Source organism: Dipodomys spectabilis, unplaced genomic scaffold (assembly GCF_019054845.1).
Source record: "Dipodomys spectabilis isolate Male_0828 unplaced genomic scaffold, ASM1905484v1 ptg000108l, whole genome shotgun sequence".
Classification (NCBI taxonomy): domain Eukaryota; kingdom Metazoa; phylum Chordata; class Mammalia; order Rodentia; family Heteromyidae; genus Dipodomys; species Dipodomys spectabilis.
This window is the reverse complement of record NW_024870785.1, coordinates 12,074,007-12,095,217: the sequence shown is the minus strand read 5'-3', so window position 1 is coordinate 12,095,217 and position 21,211 is coordinate 12,074,007. Positions and strand designations below refer to the sequence as shown.

Genomic DNA, 21,211 nt, shown 5'->3' with positions numbered 1-21,211 from the left:
CTAGATAGAGAATGCGCGAAGCAGGCTAAGGATATCAACTTGGATAGAAGACCCTTCAGACTTAGAAAGTCAGGATTGGCAAGGGAATTTCTTTGGAGAGCTGGGAACTGGGGTTCCTTAACAGTTGACTGCTAAGATACTCATCCTTAGCCATGTTTTGGGGGTGTCTACTGTGAGCTTCACAGCCTGCCTTTAGCAGAGCTTGCTGTCCAGCAGAAGAGGCCATATAATTGCAATAAACTGTAACAGGTGCTCTGTAGGACACAGGAAAGGAGGCAGTTTGCAGACAATCAGCAATGTGCACGTGACCTGAGAGGGACCCTGAGGCTCCAGATAAACCCATACCAGGAACTAACAAGCCACCCCCCCCACCCCCCCACCCCCGGGCAGAAAAAGAATGTTCTAGTCTGAAGGCAGAGGGAAAGGCGCTCAGGGGAAAACTAAACCTGGCTTGTATTCTGAGAAAGCCAGGAATCAGTGAACAAGGAGGGGTTACAATCTCTCCACCTGTTTTCCAGACCAGTTATTTCTTGGAACCCAAAGGAGTCCCCCCGAGTTTGGAAGCCCCTCAAGTTTGCGATTCTTAGAGAAGTTTTCCTGGCTCACCCGTGCACATACAGTCTGGAAAGCTGGTTTTAAATGTAACCTTGGGTATTTTTTTTTTTAATTTTTTGGTATGTATTTATTTGCTTTTTAATATAAATTTACCTATTCTTGACGCTTCCAAGGTCGGCTTTCCTCGCTCACCTAGGGAGGTGGAGTCTTGAAGGAAACCCCCAAGTTTTTGGGGGGGTTCTCAGTCGCTGAGGTAAAAAATTCAGGTCACTTGATCTAGTCTGAGGCCACAGCAACTCTCCAGGCACAGAAAGGACCCGGCACCGGCAGGCTTCAGGCCCAGCCGGCTGGTTCCTGCCAATGCCGCCTCAGCCACCACAGAGCTCCGGAGCAGGTGACAGGTGAGCAAGCAGCCGGCGGGCGGGAAACTGGCTGCAGCTGGGCCGGCGGGAGAGGAGGTGTGGCCTGAGCGAGGCCGTGGGCGTGGTGGGCGGGGTTTAGGCTGAGTCCGGGCGAGAATGGGCGTGGTATGGACGATGGTGGGCGGGGTAGAGGCGGGGCCCGGAGCGGTGGCGGGCGTGGATGTGGATGGGCTCGGCGAGAGTGGGCGTGGTAGGGGCGGGATCTGAGGCTGTACTGGGCGGGGCTTGGGTGGAACTCAGCGAGAGTGGACGTGGTAGGGGCGGGGCCTTGGGGGCTGTAGGAGCTTGTTCGTGTTGGATGGGGCGGGGCCTGAAGACCCTGAAGGCCGGGCGCTCGCGGGGTGGAGGCGCCTCTGCTGCACCGCGGTCGGGCCGCTCGGGTGAGGCGACGCCCCTGGTTTGACTCAGGCTCCCCTGTTCTGGGCACTGGGTCCTCCGTGGTTCCCGCCACGCTTGGCTCTACTTTGGGGGGCGGGGCTCCTTGTCCTCCCCTCCGTCCCCTTGCCCCAGAGCCGGGTGCCCGGAGGGCGGGAAAGCCAGGTGGGCGCGCGGCACAGTGGCTGAACTTTTTCTGGGGTTCCCCGTTCGGGCCGTGAACTTGAGGGGCTCTGGGGATGGCGGTGAGGGAGGCTTGGGGGGTTTTTATTTGAGGGGGTGGGGGAGTCTCTGCTTCTCAGGTACTTTTAGGGGCCCACTTTAAGAAAACTAGTGTAACAGTTTCTGGGACTCGGGCTTCTCAGTTCGTTTGCTTGAAGGGAGAAGCGGGGGGGGGGGGTAGAACTTGGGGGTCTCCTGCACCCCCGAAACAGCTCGGGACTTGTGGGGGCAGGGCGGGGGAGTGCAGAAGCTTGGTCAGCCTTACTTGCTGCTCACCTGCGGACGGGGGGGGGGGTGAGGAGGGGGGGACGATAAGGATGCCCAGGAGAAGAACCTGGAAGAGGTCACACACAACTAGAATATTCTTTTCCAGGTGCTTCCTTGTCCCAGCCTTCCTCCTTTGTCACAGTATTTTGTAAACAGTTAACCGTGGTCTAGATCTGGCAGCAACCTTCAGTTCTCCTCCTCCTCCTCCTGGGCCTCCCCTTCTCCTCCCACCCTCCTCTTCCTTTTCTTCTCTCTCCATCTCTTCCTTCCTCCCCACGCTCCTCCCTTCCCCTTTCCTTCCTTCCCTCTCTTTTCCCCTCTTCTTCTCCAAATGAGTTAGGGATATGGTTGCCTGAAGGAAAGAAACTTGGCTTTGTTCTTTCACTTCTCCATCCAGCTGCCCCTCCTTATTCATACACTAGAGTTGTTGTTGTTGTTGTTGTTGTTGTTGTTGTTGTTCTTCTTCTTCTTCTTCTTCTTCTTCTTCTTCTTCTTCTTCTTCTCCTCCTCCTCCTCCTCCTCCTCCTCCTCCTCCTCCTCCTCCTCCTCCTCCTCCTCCTCCTCCTCCTCCTCCTCCTCCTCCTCCTCCTCTTCCTCTCCTTCCTCTTCTCCTTCTCCTCCTCCTCGTCCTCCTCCTTCCTCTTCCTCCTCTTCTTCCTCTTCTTCCTCTTCTCCTTCTTCTCCTCCTTCTTCTTCTCCTTCCTCTCCTTCTTCTCCTTCTTCTCCTCCTTCTCCTCCTTCTTCTCTTCTTCTCCTCCTCCCCCTTCCCCTCCCCCTCCCCCTCCTCCTCCCCCTCCTCCTCCTCCTCCCCCTCCTGCTCTTCCCCCTCCTCCCCCTCCTCCTCCTTTTTCTTTTTTTCATTTTCTCAGTTTTTGACCAGGGGAGAAGAAAGTAAGTGCTTTGGTCACGCCAAGTACTTGTGGTTAATTTGGTCTTGTGGCTTTTTTTTTTGTTTGTTTGCTTGTAAACATGGTTTGTTCCTTAGCCTTCTTTGAGTTGCATCAACATGAAAATGTGCCAGTTTTGTTTTCTATAAAGAATGCAGAGGGCTGAAGGAGAAAGGAACTGTCCTTGAAATCAGTGATTCCCCCCCCCCCCCCAAAGCCACCAAAAGCAGCCCTGAGTTCAGTTCCAATATTCTCACCTCTTTGGGAAAAGGTAATTGTAAGCTAGATATTTTTTTTTCCAATTTAACTGTTAAGCTTCTCGTTGTGTGTGAAATCTTCTGTTAATAGACTCTAGTAAAGGGAATGTTCTAGAAATCTGAGGTTATAGTTTATAGAAGACTACCAGAATAGGAGAATATATTTAAGTTATTATGTAATAACAATGGGCTTTGAAAACACTAGTATCAGGAATATTTCAGGTTTCACAATTGTTGGATTCAGTTGTCTTTTGGGCCTGACAATTTACATTTTGTTATTTGCTAATGATAATGTCCCTTAATATTGCTGACAGTGGGTGGCATTCTTTATTCTGGCTTGAAAATTTACTTACATTTTCTATTATTTAGTAATAATAATGTTAATAGTACTTCTTAATATTGCTTACAATGGATGGTATTCCTTATTAATAATTCCATCAGTCTATTATAAAAGGTATTTTTCTAGAGCCCTGATTGATATGGAGTTGTAAAAATTTTTTTAGTTGTAAAATTTCTAGTTGTAAAATTTCTAGATTTAGTTTTTCTAGTTGTAAAATTTCTAGATTTAGTTCGTGTCTAGGCCAAAGTGGAGGCAGGGTTATTTGCTTGGGAGCTTAAATAAAAATGTTTAACTATGTGCTGAGTTCTAGTCTCAGATCAGCTTTAAAATCTTTGGGATCTCAGCAAGTTCTTTAACTATTGTGTGTCATTTTTAATCTTCAAAATGAGGGAATTATCTCTGGCTGGAAAGGACATGCAATACTTTGGATCTCTTCCTTGGATCCTTTCTTAAAATGCAGGTGTTCACATTTAGAGTAGTTGTCATTGCTCTAGGAGAGTTTTCACTAGTGTTTACTCTCATTTCCAGAGGGTGTTCTAGCCTTTGGACACTACTATTGCCCCACTTAAGTGTAAGGCAATAATTAAGAGCCCTCAACTGACAGGTCTGTTTCTTTTCTAACTCTGACTTTAGGTCTTATTTACCTTGGGTTTAGGATAATGTCTAGGAGCTTTCTGAGGATCAAGTGAAGCAATTAAGTAATGAAAGCAGCACAGAACCTACAATTTAATAGTTAACAAGTAGTGGCATTTACTATCCTAAATGATTTCTGCCAGTACTGGTGCTTGAACTCAGGATCTCATGCTCTCATTAGCTTTTTGGTCACGGTTGGTACTTCTCCATCTGGGCCACATCTCCATTTCCAGCATTTTGCTGGTTATAAAAAAGTCTCCTGGGCTTTCCCACACAGGCTAGCTTTGATCTGTGACCCTCATGTCTCAGAAGGCTGAATTAGCTAGGATTCCAGGCATGAGTTACTGGTGCTCAGCTTCTTTGTTTCTTTTAACAACATGAAATTTAACTCAGATTAATGGAAAGTCTTACATAGAGGTGCTTTTAAAAAACACAAGATAGAATTCTGATCTATTAAACCAATTGGTCTCATGTTTAATTGGTGAATTAGCCATAAACGGTGAAGGTCTAGAAAGCTGACAGGATTTTAGATGGCACTGGAGAAATTAGAAAACACATCGATAGCCAAGGATTTTTTTTCCCTTCACTCTGCAAATCCCACAGCTACACTCTTAAGCTGACTATACAAACTGACTTATCTAAGAAGGAGAAAAGAGAAGACTTTTGAAACTAAATTATCCTCATTCAGAGTTAATACATGAATTCTGACTCCCCTCTTGTTCTATGTAAAACTCTTTGCCAGAGGATTTCAAGTGGAGAAAATGTACAGGTTATACCCACTAGGCATTGAGAGTAGAGTTCAGTTAGAATGAATCATTAGAGCAAGGAAAGGGAAGGCTGGAAGCTGAGAAGTTCTGAGCATCCATCAGGGAAGGCTTGGCAGCTTAAAATTTAGTTCCACTTCTGAAGAGGTCCATTTCATAGGCATTTGCTCAATGGAAATACTGTACTGAGAAACATTTTACGTAAAGCAGAAAGTGTGTTGGTAAGGTGAGAATGTGTAACAAATTCAAATTATGGCAAGTTATTTTACTACTGTCCTATTCTGTTGTGATGATGGGGAGATGTTGGCTAACCATTTTATCTCTGAGCTTTGGTTTTCTGAAATGTAAGATGGGAGTCTTGCTATTGATTTACATAATCAGGTACTGATTTAACCTTCAACTGTTTCCTTTGGGGGGGCATCTCCCTAACATTGTGGGAAGACTCACTTGTATGTAGAGTACTCTGCTCTCTGATGCCCAGTAGGCCCTCAGCCTGTGTGGTATCCTCTCCTTCTCTCCTCTTGATGAAATAGAAGCAGATGGTAACCTAGACCTGACTACTGAAGGAGTTTATGATTTTTATTCTTACTAATCAAAAGCAGACCAAGAGATTTGTGCTGTTGGTTTAGAATGACCTATGGGATGCTATATTGTCGTTCTTCCCTAACTACTATAGGCTTTCCTTCCCCTATGCTGTGTTAGTAGCCTGTGTTTTGGCTCTGTGAAAGAAGTGCCCCCCCCCCCCCCCCCCCCCCCCCCCCGCCTATCCCCAACACATCTTGAGTGTTCTCTGCTGGAAACAGGTCTACATTCCTAGGTAGGAATGATAGGATCTCTGGCTATTTTACACCCAGGTTATGTTTCAGTCATTGAGTTGGCTTGAGCTATTGATGTGAGTCTTAAGAAAAAGATATATAATTTTATTTTTTTGTTGGCAGTTGTTAGCCTTTAAAATCCTTTTAAGACCTGAAGAATGTGCCTTGAAATTCTATCTCCCTTGCAAACATTGTACAAAGTGAACAATTGGATACCTAGCATTTTCTCCTTTTGTCTCTCCATATAGATTTTGAAGAAAACACAGTTTTCTTAAGAAAACACAATTTTTTTGTTGGAATGTCTTGCAATTTCTTTTTTTTTTTTTTTTTTTTGGGTCCGGTCATGGGGCCTGAACTCTGGCCTGGGCACCGTCCCTCAGCTCTTCAGCTCAAGGCTAGCGCTCTACCACTTGGGCCACAGCGCCACTTCCGGCTTTTTTCTTTTTGCTTATGTGGTGCTGAGGAATCTAACTCAGGGCCTCTGGCATGCAAGGCAAGCGCTCTACCACTGAGCCACCTTCCCAGCCCCATCTTGCAATTTCTTTTTGGGTCAATTTTAATGTTTCTTTAGTTCATGTCATGAAGCTTACGGAGATTGATTCAAGTTCTGTAGCCTCTAGTGTGAGTGTCTTTGGAGAGGAAGCTTAAATTCAAATTCCTGTACCAACCCTGTCCCTAGAGTTTCTAACTCATTACACCAAGTGTGGAGCCCAGGAATTTGCCTTTTCATAGATCTTTGAGAGGATGTCAATCTGATCCTGATGAAACTTCTCTTCTTCCTCCTCTTCCTCCTCCTTCTCCTCTTTCTCTCTCTTTCTTTTGCAGTACCAGCGATTGAACCCAGGGCCTTGTGTAAGACAGGCAAGACTCTTATCACTTGAGCCTTTTGTTTATGTTTTATTTTTAAAAGAGGTTCTCGGAACCAACTTTGCCTGGACTGGCTTCAAACAGGCTACTTTCCACCTCCAGAGTAGCAGAGAGTACAGATATGTGTTACCCCACTTAACTACTTTCTTTTTTAGTCAGTGGTTTTCCTGTAGCATTGGCCACTTCGGAAAACAAGAATATCTCTCTGTCATGTCAGTGGCTTCTATGTAAAGATGTTGGCCCTGCATATATAGGGAAGACTGACACATATGTATCAAACCTGTCATAGATGAGGAAACTAACACCTGTATACTTGTGTGGAGATGTGTATATGTTAGTCTTGTACTGAAATGTATTACCCATTATAGAAACTAGATTATAAAAATTGATTTTTGTAGATAACATTATTTTTACTTCATTTCAATGTTAAAAGCAAAAAAATGAGAAAATGGGAAAATGAGAAAAAGAAATGACTTGTTGAGTCCTGTAAAGTCCTTAAACAACTTAGTGTATCAAGATACCTACTTTCTTTATTACCACCTTCTTATGTTAGGAAGTACAAAGGATGGATGATTTCAGAACTAGGAATGTAGAAGGTTTGGTTTCTAGCAATTACATCTTTTATTATACTGAACTACTTTTTTTTTCTTTTTTTTTTTAAAGTGGGAATAATAGGCAAGTTTATTAGGAAAAGAATACATTTTCAATAGACTGAAAGCAATTCATCTCTAGGCTGAGAATGCTTAGGCACTATTCTTTTTTAAAGTGTGGATATAAGTAGGCAGCAGAACATTTCAGCCTCTAAAAGGCCCTTTTGTACCCACTCCTTAGGAAGGGCAGGTAAAGCACAGCTCTCTGTATATCTTTGAAAAGCAGGCTTCAGCCCTTGTGCCATAGGTTCTATGGTCTTAGAATCTTGGGGTAGAGATGGGTACCTTCATTTCAGTCTCAGACAGCAGAGTGAAGCACAACATAGATATTTCATAGATAAATTTACTGTCTGAATGACTTAAAGCAGAATTTCCTTATTTTCTGTAACATATTTTGCAATTTTCCTCCTCTCTTTTAAATGTAAAAAAATTTAATTCCCAGACCTGCTTTTGAGAAATATAAATGTATTTAATTGCAGTACATTTACAAAATATATTGTAAATTTAAAAAATTATTGTAAATTGATTACAAATTGAAGATAAGTGGGGTAAGTTTTCTAGCTCTGTTTTATTTATGTATTTTTAAATATTTAAAATTATCCTTAAGGAGTTATACATCGGGGTTTCAATTCAGCATGTCAGTTTGTGAGTATAATGCATCTGGATCCCTATTATCTCTTCTATCATTCTTTCCCATCTCTCCAACTGCATCCATTGCCTCAAACAATGACTATGACTTTGTAGAGCTTGTTATCAGACACAGAAAATAAGTTATCTACCCTCTTCTTGAGGTACTAAAAGGACCATTTGATGCTTCCTCAGTATCTGCATTTTGATTTCCTATTGAAAGACAACAGGAAGAACTTCATCTTATTTTTTTTTTCAGTGAAATCACAGAGGTAAACCAAATTCGAGTGACTCTTGAATTGCTAATGAATGTTGGTTGCCTGCAGAAGGAGAAAATTATTTTCTGCCCTCCATGTCCATGTGTATCGAACATGTGTTCTGAGTAGTTACTCTCTTCACTGCCTCTCTTTCCAGTTGAGGTGCAACATAAACTATTTTAATTAATACTATGCCACCAAAAGGGATTGAAATAGCCAATTGAATTCTGCCAAGATAGAGTCTTTTGATGAAAACATATCTTTATTGATTGTGGATGAAGAAAATCATTCTTAAAATGAAATCCAGAGAAAAATCATATCCCTCAGAGAAAATTTCTGAGTGGCAGGCTGAGATTAACATCATAAAATTGAATTTGTGCTGCAAGCCTTTGATGTAATCAGCAGCTGGGAGATGGTGTTGCCCTTGCTGTGTTCCTTCTGATTGTGGTGAATTATTGTGTGGAATGAAATAAGTGTTTCAGGTGTCCCTCCTCCAAGAAATACAAACAAGGTATTACTAGGTAGTTTCTTCCTAGTTAAAATGGGTTGGATCGATTCCAGGCTTCTTAGATTCTCATAGACCCTGGAGTATAGAAGTTGGGAATTTAATACCCCAGGGACAGAATTTCTGGTTAGCACTAGATACTCACTTAGATCGGTAGAAACCTAGCAAAACAGGACAAGAGGGATACTCCTTGCCAGAGACTGTTTTGGAATAAGCAGAGGCTTTGGTATATTAGAAAATGTATACTGTCTGTTGGCCAGCAGGTCTGGCTCATCCCACCCCCCCTTCCATCTCTCTCTCTCCCTTCCTCTTTGCCCCTTTATTCCCTTCTTCCCTCCTCCCCTCTCTTTTCTCTCTCCTCTTTCTCCCTCTTCTCCTCTCTCTCCCCCTTTCTCTGCTACTTCTTAGGACACATACTGTATTGAAATCATCTCAGAATGAAATTTTCAGTTTGCATAATGACTTGTTCCATGGCAACAGGATCACAACGAACTTTTTGCTGTTAAAAAATATTGTAAAGGGAGGTTAAGTAAGGTAATAAGTAAGGTAATGAATACATTTCTTTTTTTTTGTCGGTTGTGGGGCTTGAACTCTGGGCTTGGGCGCTGTCCCTCAGCTCTTTATCTCAAGGCGAATGTGCTACCGCTTGAGCCACAGCACTGCTTCCGGTTTTCTATGGGTTTATTGGAGATAAGAGTCTCAAGGACTTTCCTGACTGGGCTGGCTTTGAACCAAGATCCTTAGTATCTCAGCCTCCTGAGTAGCTAGGATTACAGGCATGAGCCATTGGTGTGTGGCCAATGAATACATTTCTTTTTGAGCACTGTTACTCCCTCCCTCGTTTTCTCCTGTTTTCCCATCCCTACTCCTCTTGCTTCTAAGTTTGTAAAGTTTCTTTTTTTTGGGGGGGGGGGGTGTCTGGTCGTGGGGCCTGAATGCTGGGCCTGGGCCCTGTCCCTCAGCTCTTCAGCTCAAGGCTAGCGCTCTACCACATGAGCCACAGCGCCACTTCCGGCTTTTTTCTTATTTGCTTATGTGGTGCTGAGGAATCAAACCCAGGGCCTCATGCATGCAAGGCAAGCGCTCTACCACGGAGCCACCTTCCCAGCCCTAAAGTTTATTTCTAACATTGTGTCTAGTATCATTAGTTCATTCTATGTCCCTTCCATGGATCAGATAAACTTATATACAAGACAAAGGGTACAGAAAACTAAAACAAAAAAAATAGAACTGCAAACAGAACATAATAAGAACTTCTATGAAGTCCTTATGTTTTGAAAACATGCCTGCCCGTATACATATATGTGTATACATGTGGTTCTAAACATATGCTTCCATATGTGTAATGGATAGGCTATGTAGATTAGTGAACACCTACTTACAGACTTACTCAGACTATTAAGTTATTTGGTGCCATAACAACCCCCTTGTGGTTGAACTAAATTGTGTTTGTTCTGCTTTGTTTCATTTTCTTTATAGAAATAGGTACCTGGCTTGCCTGTGTGGAGTGTAAATAGCCGATGGCATCATCCTTATGTACTCTCAAGCCCTTTGAAAAGGAGGAATGGCCTTGAGGTCAGCCAGACCAGGGGTGTAATCAGTACTAGCAAGGGATTCAGATTAGCCATGCCTCCTTTGCCTACCTTTCCCTACTTAGTGATAGGTGAGCAGCTGAAATGAGAAAATGGTACAGGGGAGCTTCAGCACAGTGGCTAGAGCACAGCTGATGTTAAGCAAAGACTTGTAGAATGGAATTTGTAATACCATGCCTTCAATGAAAGCAGAAGTGGAGAAGTGTTTGGAAGTAAGAGCAAGTAGGAAGAGCCAGGACCAGGGTTCTGGTCCTGCAATGTGAAGACTATGAAAAGGAAGCGAGGCTTTCTTAGCTGATACCAGAAACCCACAAAGATAAGAATGGTTGGCTGCTGAGCACTGGTGGCTCACACCTGCAATTCTAGCTACTCAAGAGGCTGAGATCTGAGGATTGGGGTTTGAAGCCAACCTGGGCAGACATATTTGAGAGGCATTTATTTCCAACCAACCAGCAAAAGACTGGTGGGGAGGTGTGGTTCAAGTGTCAGAGCACCAGCTTTGAGCACAAAAGCTAAAGGAAGTTGCCTAAGCTCTGAGTTCAAGCCCCTGTACTGCTGCACATGTGTGTGTGCACACACAAACACAAATAGTTGCAATTGGTTCGCCTCCTGTGTTTTCACTTAGTGCTAGAATGGGCTGGGTCTTGGAAAGTCCTTTTTCAAAAGTTGAGCATTCCAGTAAGGCTAAGATCCATTTGGATTCTAATGTTCAAATCTTGGTTCTTCTCTACTTTTTTTAGAGAAGCGGACTTCTGCATTCATCTGCCTGTAGTGCCGGTCATTGTTTTAATAAAGGTTTCCCTGGAAGATGTTTCTGGTTGCTAAGCTGAACCAGAAAATACTAGAAAGCTTCTCCAAACAGGGTGTATCCCCACAGGCCTGTATTCCTACCAGTGGGAAGACCTGCCATCTGTTTTCTCTGGAAGGATGGACATAATAGCAGTGGTCTGACTTTCATTGTTGGCTCAAGCTAGAGTTGAGAGGAAAAGTAGAAGTCTGGGCCAAGGAGGTGATAACTAACTCCTGGAAAAGCATGAAAGTTTTTTTTTTTTTTTCCCCATGGCAAACCAAGGTAAAAGAGCTGAACTGTTTGTAAATTAGAGAATGAATTCCCCATTGATTCTGTACCTTGGAGCCTTCAGGCCAGTGCATTGCACTGGTTACTTACAAACTTAGGATCTGAGTCAGAAGAATTCTGGAAGGCAAGAACCTGTGTTTTTTTAATCTTTAATTTAGCAGAGTCTACTGAGTGAATAAATGTATTCTTCCTCACAGAGCCCATAGTGTGGATGGAGATTTATTACCCAAAAGAAATAGAGAATAGAATTTTGTATGTGACCAATTGGGTAATTCAGATTAAAATTTAAATATATGCTTTGAGAACTAATATATTTGTTAATCTGATCTAACTTGTAATGAGAAAATCTCTCAAACTGGATGCTTGTTTACAGGACTGTGTAATATATTACCATGGGCTGAGTGGCTTAAATAACAAAACTAACAGCTTAGGATGCTAGACATCTGAAGTGGAGAGATGGGTAGGAGTAGTACTTTCTGAGGTCACAGATCTGTTGTGTCTGGTTTTTCTTCTAGTGCTTGGCCAGCAGTCTTTTGCCATTCAGATCTGGTTTGTAGAAGCAGCATCCTTATCTCTGCCTTCAGCTTCACTTGGCTTTCTCTGTGTGGGTCTGTCTCCACCATTTTGATGGGTATCAGTCCTACAGGATTAGGAGTTGCCATGATCAAATAGGACCTCATCTTTGCTGAATTAATCACATCTGAAGATAAATCAATTTTAGAAAGTCATATTCTGGGGCTGGGAAGGTGGCTCAGTGGTAGAATGCTTGCCTTTCATGCATGAGGCCCTGGGTTTGATTCCTTAGGACCACATAAGCAGAAAAAGCTGGAAGTAGCACTATGGCTCAAGTGGTAGAGCTCTCACCTTGAGCTGAAGGACAGCACCCAGGTCCAGAGTTCAGGCTCCATGACCAAAAAAAAAAGTCACATTCAGAGAGATTTACAATTTAGAGCTTGAACATATCAATTTCTTTCTCCTACTTAATTGTTGTAATAGATCAAGTCTAACTTGTGAATAATAAAATGACTAATTGAGAAGGAATTCACTGATCTTGATACTGTTTACTTAGGGTTTCTATAAAAAGTTTGGTGATTGAAAAAGTCAGGCTTAGTGATGCTCTGAGTATAATCTTAGGACTTGGAAGGTGGAGGCAGGATTGAAAGCCTAATCTACCTAGAACTTTCCATGTCATGCTGGGTTACCTACTGAGATCCTGTCACCTAAAACCAAGGACTGGAGGTGCAACTCAGTGGTAGCATCCTCTAGGATTCTGTCCTCTTAAGTTCTGTCCCTGACATTGAGTCTTCCAATAGTAACATCTAACTAAATAGTATGTGCTCTTTAGCTATTTCCACAGATTATCTAACTTTCATATCAGCCCTATTCGAGCAGTATTTGTACTTACCTTCACTTTATTGATGAGGAACACAACACACTCTTTAACCGTAATTGAGTTAGCCTTTTCAATCCCAAGTTGACTGACTCAAGGGAAGAACCACAGGCCAGGTGCTATACCTTCCCTTTTGGAGCCAGATAAGGTAGATACTCTGTTTTATGGTGGAGGAATTTGAAAGTAACAGGGTTAGAAAACCCTGAATGTTCAGTATACATGTTAAGCCCCTGAGGGGATCTTTCCCACACTTACTACTTATTTTCAAGCTCACATGGTATTTCTTCCCCCACAGGCATGCTTGCATTTGCTCTAACACATCACATATCACCTTGTGAGTGAATTGCCAGACCCAGGTGAAACTCCTTGAGATCTGTGACGGATTTTATCTTCCTGGTCCAAATCCCTGTACTCTTGGACATTTCGGAGACACTTTGTAGGTAAATATTTTAAAACTAAATGCATATAAATAAAGATGGCAGAGAAATACCTATTTCTTTTGTTGGAGAGAAAATGAGAAGAGTAAATGAGGTGACAGAACATGAAATTTGGGATAATATAAAAATGTTGTAGGAGATTAGTGTGAATATCTTAGACAAATGTTAAAAAAAGGGAAAAATGTGGGATCTGAAGTGGTAAGAGAAAGCGCGTGTCTGAGTAACTTGATAACTGGAAAAAAGCATCATCAACTAAGGGTGTCATTTATTTTAGTGGGTATTTTGGAAATTATAGCCAGCACCTCAACTGCTATGATTTGGACATTCATGACTCCAAAGAAGTCGTGATTCACTTTTAGTCCTGGAGGTCAAGAGCATAACATGTTATCAGTTTGGCTCTGATGAGAAGTCACTGTGCTTGATTGGAGTGTATATGAGATGGAAAGATCCCATCGCCAAAGTAGGAACCAGAACAATGCATCAAGACATAGGTTAATATGTTATTTATAATACATTAATCTGAAGAAATATACTGGCAAAATGTTTTCCACATTGTTCTTGGACAGGAAAAACAAGTGACTCAAAGAGTACAAATATGTTTATCAAATTCACACACACCAAAAGGCAATTACTTGGCCAAGAAGCACAATTACTTAGTTAAACCACAGGGTGACTCAGTTATAAATATTCAGAGGACAAGAACTGTGTTTTCTCCTCTGCTTTCTTGGCCCCAACATCTTGTCTATGCTTGGTTCTCAGTAACTATTTGTTAGATTTCATTAGGAATGGACTGGATAAGTGGATTTGTATATGTTAGATGCTTTAGGAATAGAACACAATGGCTTTTATTATATATACTTCATATTTCATTCAAAATATAGTATAAAGTAAACAAAATAACCTCATAAGGCCTCAACACTTTGAGGTTTGAAACAAAGAAAATGTAGTTCTCATGACACTGTTGATTAAATATGTATACCTACAAGTGAAGGTTCTACCCAGAAAGAACATTTGCCTTCTCATACTTCTCTGATCACCCTTGTTCATCTCTTTAATGTAACTATTTATGAAGCACATTAGGCCTCTGCCCAATTTACTCTGTTGCTTTCCAGGTCACGGGCAAGGAAGCAAAGTTTGAATAATGTTTTGCAAAAATCCTCAAAGCCCTGGAGCTTTGAGCAGCAGTGGAAACCTCACCCATATCATGATGGAGATGCTGTTCCAGATCTTGAGTGAAGTTCAGAGATTAATCTACAAATCTGCTCAATTCCGGTTTGAGCTGCTAAGATATTTAGAACTTCAAATACATACTTTCTAGAGTTTCCTAAGTAGCAACTGACCACTCATGAATATTTTGTTGAGGACTTTGACTTGAAAAAAGAAGGGTTCAAGTAGATGAATGGATCAAGAAAATGTGGTATATATACACAGTGGAATTCTATGCCTCCATCAGAAAGAATGACATTGCCCCATTTGTTAGAAAATGCAAAGGCTTGGAAAAAATTATATTAAGTGAAGTAAGCCAGGCCCAAAGAAACATAGGTCCCATGGTTTCCCTTATTTGCAATATTTAGTGTATGTCTGAGTCAAGCAGAAAAGGTCAGATAAGGTGATGTAAGGGAAATGAACCCTAAGATATGTATTCAAATGTTTTTTTTCTTTCATGCGATTGTTTCTAACACATAAGATTATTTCTTTGTTGCTTTGTATGTCCCTCCCCCATAGTATAACCCCTTGCTTTCACTGTATTTGATGTCGGTATAATTTGTGGAGGGGAAGGGAAAAAACAAATCATTTAAATAGGGATACAGGTGGACCCATTGCAACAATGAGAGGTACAAGTTGTTATGTCGAAAACGAACTTTACAACTTTAGGGGGGGTGGGGAAGATTGGGTGAGGGGGTAAGGGGAGGATGGGAAGGGATGGGAAGGGGAAACAAAGGAGGAGGCTACAATGCTTGATAAGAAATGTATTCATTATCTTGCCCATGTAATTGTAACCCCTCTGTACAGTATTTTCACAAGAAAAAAAAAGATCATAAAAAAAGAAGGGTTCATTCTGAAATAGTCATGCTCCAATAGACCAATTTTATTTTTGTGTGTGTACGTGTGTGTGTGTATATACACATGCACGCATGCGTACACACATACACATGCTAATAGTAGGCCTGACTTAAGGGTCTGCATGCTGTTTCTTAGCATTTTTTTTTTTTTTTTTGCGGGGGGTGGGGGGACGGTTCAGTCGTGGGGCCTGAACTTTGGGCCTGGGCGCTGTCCTTCAGCTCTTCAGCTCAAGGCCAGTGCTCTACCACTTGAGCCACAGTGCCACTTCTGGCTTTTTTTTCTTTTTGCTTATGTGGTGCTGAGGAATCGAACCCAGGGCCTTATGTATGCAACACAAGCACTCTACCACTGAGTCACCTTCCCAGCCCCTTCTTAGCGTTTTTTACTCAAGCCTGTTGCTCTGCCACTGGAGCTGCAATTCCACTTCTGTCTTTTTTGCTGGTTAATTGGAGATAAGAGTTTCACAGACTTACCCTGTCCAGGCTTGGCTTCAAATCACAATCCTCAGATCTCAGCCTCTTCAGTCGCTGGAATTACATGCATGAGCCACCGGTGACCAGCTCAAACAGATTTCTTTGTGTTATTCATATATGTTTTGGGCAGCCTTTGACTTAGCAGAATCAATTTTTTGCCTTTCCTAAGGAGTGGTCTGATTAGAGTATACTGATAAAATAAGAACTTTTTCTTCAGGATCATCTGCAAAAAGACAGGTTTGGAGGATGGGGCTTCTGCTGAGTGCATGCCAGCTGCACAAACCCTCCTGGGTTACTGCTTTATTAAGTACTTAAGTTCTTACTTAAGTACTTAAATGTCCTGTTACTTTCTCTAGCTTTCTTTTCCTTCCTTGAACTCCAATTTCCCCTCTCCTAAACTACTGACACTGTATAGCTAGTTATGTAATAATGTTAAGTGTTTTCTCTGGTCTCTCTCTTCTCTCCCTTTTTTATCTTCACATTTGCAAAGATAGCATTTACACACAACAAAGTGTACCCATTTAAAGGGTACATTTCCGTGAATTTAAACACTTAGCCCTTTTTCATCTTTAACCTCAAAATTAAAGAACAGAACTCCTTTTGGCCATAACCAAGGTATTATTCTCAAAGAGAAGAATCATGAGATAAGTCACTTTTGTTTCTTTTGGTGGCTATTTTTGAAGAAAGTAGGCAGGATTCTTCGCCCTTTAAGGAATAGAATTTGAAGAAGTCATACAGCGTGTCAAAGTCTAACTCAGGTCTGTGTTGTTGTCCCAAGATTCACCTTATTAGCTGGTCTGTTTTTTACTTTTTTTCCTGCAGGTGTTTACTTCATTGTGGAAACTCATACCTTGTATCTGAAGAATTTAGTGTTGGTCTTTTTTCTTGTCTATGGTTAGTAAAAAAATGTTCCAGCGTGGTCAGTGAGACAAGGCAAGGACTGCTTATCTGGGTGTATCCCTTCACAAAGCTATTTATGACAAAGTGTGTCTAGCAGACACCAGCCACAAAACCACATTTGCATCATGCTCATTCCTTTGGCTTCAGACAAGTCAGAAATCATTGGAGGGAAGAAGATAAAGGTGTGGGGAGGGGGCAGGAGGATGGGCGCTGGAATGGTGTGTTATCTTTCTTGTGTTTGCTTGGTACTGTGTTGATGGAACAAGATCAGGAAGTATTAGACCAGCTTGTAAAGGTTGTGGAAGGAGGCTATGTTAGAATTTGGATGTAAGAGGTTTTGTTGCTTTGTTTGCCTCTGTGTGTGTGTGTGTGTGTGTGTGTGTGTGTGTGTGTGTGTGTACATTTACATATGTGCACACACACATTGGGGCTTAGACTGAACACTTCATGCTCTCACATGGCTTTTCTGTTCACTACATGAACCATGTCTCTAGTCCAGCATTTTTCTGGTTGGAGATGGAATCTCCAGATTTTTCTGCCCACTGGCTTCAAACTATAATCCTCCGTGATTCAGCCTTTGCTGAGTAGCTACTGGTGTGTGCCAGTATTGCTTGACTTTTGTATTTTGAAAACAAGTATAGCAAAGGAATTTTCCTTTGTATATCATTAAGACTCTTAGAATTTCTACATTGGCTTTGTTGTGGTGTGCAGGAATTAAGTTATAGTTAGACTATTAGGATATTTATTTGTATTTCTGGCTCAGTTTTTTTTTTCAGTTATGAGGTTTGAACTTAGGGTCCAATACTTTCTAGGAAAGTGCTCTACTAGCCTTTTTTTTTTTTGCTTTTTTTGCTTTATTTGCTTTATTCATTTTTCAGGTAGATTCTTGTCTTTTGTTTGTGGACTTGAATTCAGGGTCTGGATACTGTCTCTGAGTTCATTTTGCTCAAGGTTAGTGCTCTAACCCTTGAGCCACATTTCTACTTCTGGCTTTTTGGTAGTTATTTGGAGATGAGAGTCTCATGGACTTTCCTACCAGGGGTGGCTTTGAAAAGTGATCCATAGATCTCAGCCTCCTAAGCAGCTTGTATTACAGCCATGAGCCACTCGTGCCTGGTAATTGTTCCATGTTTTTTTTTTTTTGATATGGAACAATCCTACCTATACCTATCTACCTGTAGGTGGGATTTTATGTATGGACAATACTTGTTATGCCTTAAAGGTTGGTTATGATGGGGTCTTGATAATTTTTGTCAGGGTTGGTCTAGAACTGCAATACTTTTGATATATGTCTCCTGAGAAGCTGAGATTACAGGAGTGAGCCACTATACCTTACAACCACTTTTTGCTGGCATTACTTAGACAAAGCAGTCAACTTTCCTGAGCTTTCATTTCCTCATTGGAGGAGGAGGAGGTATTTGTGATCTCTAAGGCTCTCCTTTGTATTAAGCCTAGGGTGAATATAAAAGGCAAAAGCCTATAGGACCAAGTTATAGTTAAATTTCAGATAAAGTAATTATTCTTATAAACTTGTTTCCTGTACTATGTAAGAACTACTTTCAGTGTAAGCATTTCCGAGATTTGACATTAATTCCCATTTTAAAAAGTGGTAGTATATTTTCTCTATCCAGTGTAAAATTATAGTAACTCATGTCTTTCAGTCACTCACTAGACATTTACTGAAGGCCAATTATGAGTGAGGAATGATGAGAGAATTCTGTTTGGGTTTATTTTTCACATCAGTTCTCCAAGAGAAAATTGTCCCATTTTCTAGATAAGAAAAATGAGGCTCAAAGACCATTTCTAGCTACTAAGGTACATAGTGGGGGCTGAGGGATCAAGACTGATGCATTCTATTATCTTGCCTCTTTTCTTCACAAAGAGGTTTATTTTACACTGAAATAATAGATACAGCAGTGTGCTGAGTACAACCTAATGATCAGCCTGGAATCAGAAACCTCTCTATTTTAGTGAAACATAGGCAGAGGAATTGAAGTGATTACTTTGCATAGAATGCAAGTTCTACCATCACAGAAGACTGGTCCTAGAAACATTTTGTTAGCTTTGCTCAGCTTTGCCAAGAACTAAATAAGAGTTTTGCTGTTTATTCTTAAGGTGTCTTCCTTATTGTCTAGGTTGAGTATAGTCACAAGAAGTATGTAGCCAGACGCCAGTGGCTAACACATCTAATCCTAGCTACTTGGGGTATGACGTCAGAGGATAATGGTTTGACACCAGCCAGATACAGAAAAGTCAACAGAGCTAGACAGGAGATATGACTCAAGTGATAAAGCACTAGCCACTATAAGCCAGGAAGCCAGGCAAGAGTGTGAGGCCCTGAATCCAAGCCCCAGTGGCTAAACATACCCCAAAAGGAAATATTTGATTAGTGTCACCTCTGTGGTAGGTTCTGTGCTAATGACTAGGAATGGAGCAGTGAAATGACATACCTGCCCTTTGCCTACTGAAACTCATAGCTTTGCAAGAGTTTCCCTCACTGATAAATGAAAAACCCATAAGATTTCAGAAGATGGTCAAGGATTAGATGGATGGCACAAGTTGTAGAGCACCTGTCTAGCAAGGTTGAGGTTCTGAATGCAATAACCAGTACTTGGTATAAAGAAAAAAACAAAATCAGGAAGAAAGGTGATCAGACATTTCCTATTATTAGCAACAATAGACTGTTGCCATTCCAAATTATTAAAGATACTTTTGATCGAGAACAGTTTGGGGGCTCATTCTGTGAGCTTGTGCAGTCACCAGTAGTTTTCAGCATAAGGACTCACCACAGGAGGTGAAGATGTGGTTTTGCTAACTCTATAATGATTTGACCCCTCCATAGCTCTACATTATTCATGCCTTTAAGTTTTAATTCAGTACTTCCCAAACTTCTTCACATCAAAGTATAAACACTGAACATGGTTATTTTGGTACACACAGGGTTGAGAGTTTCAATTTCTTTCACACCTTTGTATGAATGTTTCATGGCCATTATGTCATGTGCTAGGGCCCACTCCTAGGGAGCTTCAATTCTGTCACAATGGACAGTTGGTTTCTTGTTGAAATCTGCAGGAACAGAGTAACAGTTCTGCAGATTTCACTATAAGAAGGTCTATGAAACTCCACCTGTGGAGTACATTCCTTATGTCACAAAGTTTTGACCTTTTTTGACATATACCTGAATGTCAATGTATCTTTAAATGTGTGATAAATAGCATTTTAAATTTATTTTTTTAGTTTTATATATAAACTACTTTTGTCTCTATAAGTAAATTTGGTCAAAGTTAGCTTTGTAATCTACCTTTAATTATTAGATCTAATATACCTGTGATTATTCAATTAGTATTTTCCTTAGTGTTTTCACGATGCCATTGAAGAGCAACAACATTTTATATATGAATATTTACATCTACACACATTTGTGGATTTTGTTCTTTTTATTTTCTGTTGGTACTAGGCCTTGAACTCAGGTCCTGGAGAGACTCTTGATCAGCTTTTTTCACCTACAACTGGTGCTTTACCAGCTTAGCCTTTTATTGGTTAATGGAGATTTAATCCCATGGATTTTTCTGCCCAGGCTGGCTTCAAACCATGATCCTCTAGGTTTCAGACTCCTGAGAAGCTAGTATTATTACAGTTGTAAGTCATTGGCATCTTATTTCTGGGTCTCTTATTTTTTGGTGTCCTTTTTTTCTTCTACACCAGAAGTATTTACTTTAAATTTCATATAAGTAACTTAGATTTTGAAGGATACACATCAGACATTGCAAAATGTCATTCAGGTGGTAGAATGTGAGGTAGAATAATTATAAACTGAGGGCTATGAAATACAGGTTTGTAATCCCTTTATAAAAGTTTAGAAACTTGTCTAGACATATAATTATCTGAAATAAGATAGAGATTTCACTCTCCTTTGCCACTATGATTTCACCTAATTTGAGATGCTACAATTCCATTTTTTTCTTTTTAGGTTTATTTTTAATTGGAGATTACTGGAGAATTATAAGGGATATCAGAATACACCGGTTTTTCTGTCTCATCTGTTGCTGGCAGAACACTAACTTCCTGGAGTTACTTTCTTAAATTTGACTGCAAATAATGATACAAAGAGAGAATCTGATGAAAGTGTCTTCTGAGATGTTATTTTGAAGGCAATGCTTGCATATGAACTTGGCCTCTTGCCTGCTGGGCTGATGCTTTATCTCTTGAGCCATATATCTAGTCCTGCTTCAAGCTGGCTAGATGGAGATTAACTGGGAACTTCTCTGTGCTGGCTTTGAATCGCTATTCTTTAGGTCTCAGGTTCTTGAGACCTTGGTATTCTGGGCATGAACCACCAGCATCCACTTTCTTTTTTTTTTTTTTTTTTGGGTCCGGTAGTGGGGCCTGAACTCTGGGCCTGGGCGCTGTCCCTCAGCTCTTCAGCTCAAGGCTAGCGCTCTACCACTTGAGCCACAGTGCCACTTCCGGCTTTTTTCTTTTTGCTTATGTGGTGCTAAGGAATCGAACCCAGGGCCTCGAGCATGCAAGGCAAGCGCTCTACCACTGAGCCACCTTCCCAGCCCCAGCATCCACTTTCATTCTTTATTTTCACTGTGTAATTCATTAGTCTCAGAATTTTGTAATCAGAAATGGTCTTAAGAGTTAACAAGACCCCATTTCTCAAGGTTTCTTACAAGAATAATGATCCTGAGGGTATATTTGTTCTAAATTCTAGAATTGGGGGAATTTGTAATATGATCGCTATATACATGATAACATTAAAAATACCATCATAGGTATAGTGATAATTCTATTATTGTATATATGTATATATATATATATATATATTTAA

At 41.2% G+C, this 21,211-nt stretch overlaps 1 protein-coding gene across 1 annotated transcript in view; it reads left to right on the top strand.

Annotated features, from left to right (window-relative positions):
• The first annotated feature begins 1,281 nt into the window (after positions 1 to 1,281).
• Wdr72 (WD repeat domain 72) overlaps positions 1,282 to 21,211 on the top strand; it is a 175,115-nt gene continuing 155,185 nt past the window's right edge. Inside the window, exon 1 of the mRNA XM_042687832.1 lies at positions 1,282 to 1,357. The gene's annotated coding sequence lies outside the window, so the exon portion shown is untranslated. The remainder of the gene's footprint in view (positions 1,358 to 21,211) is intronic.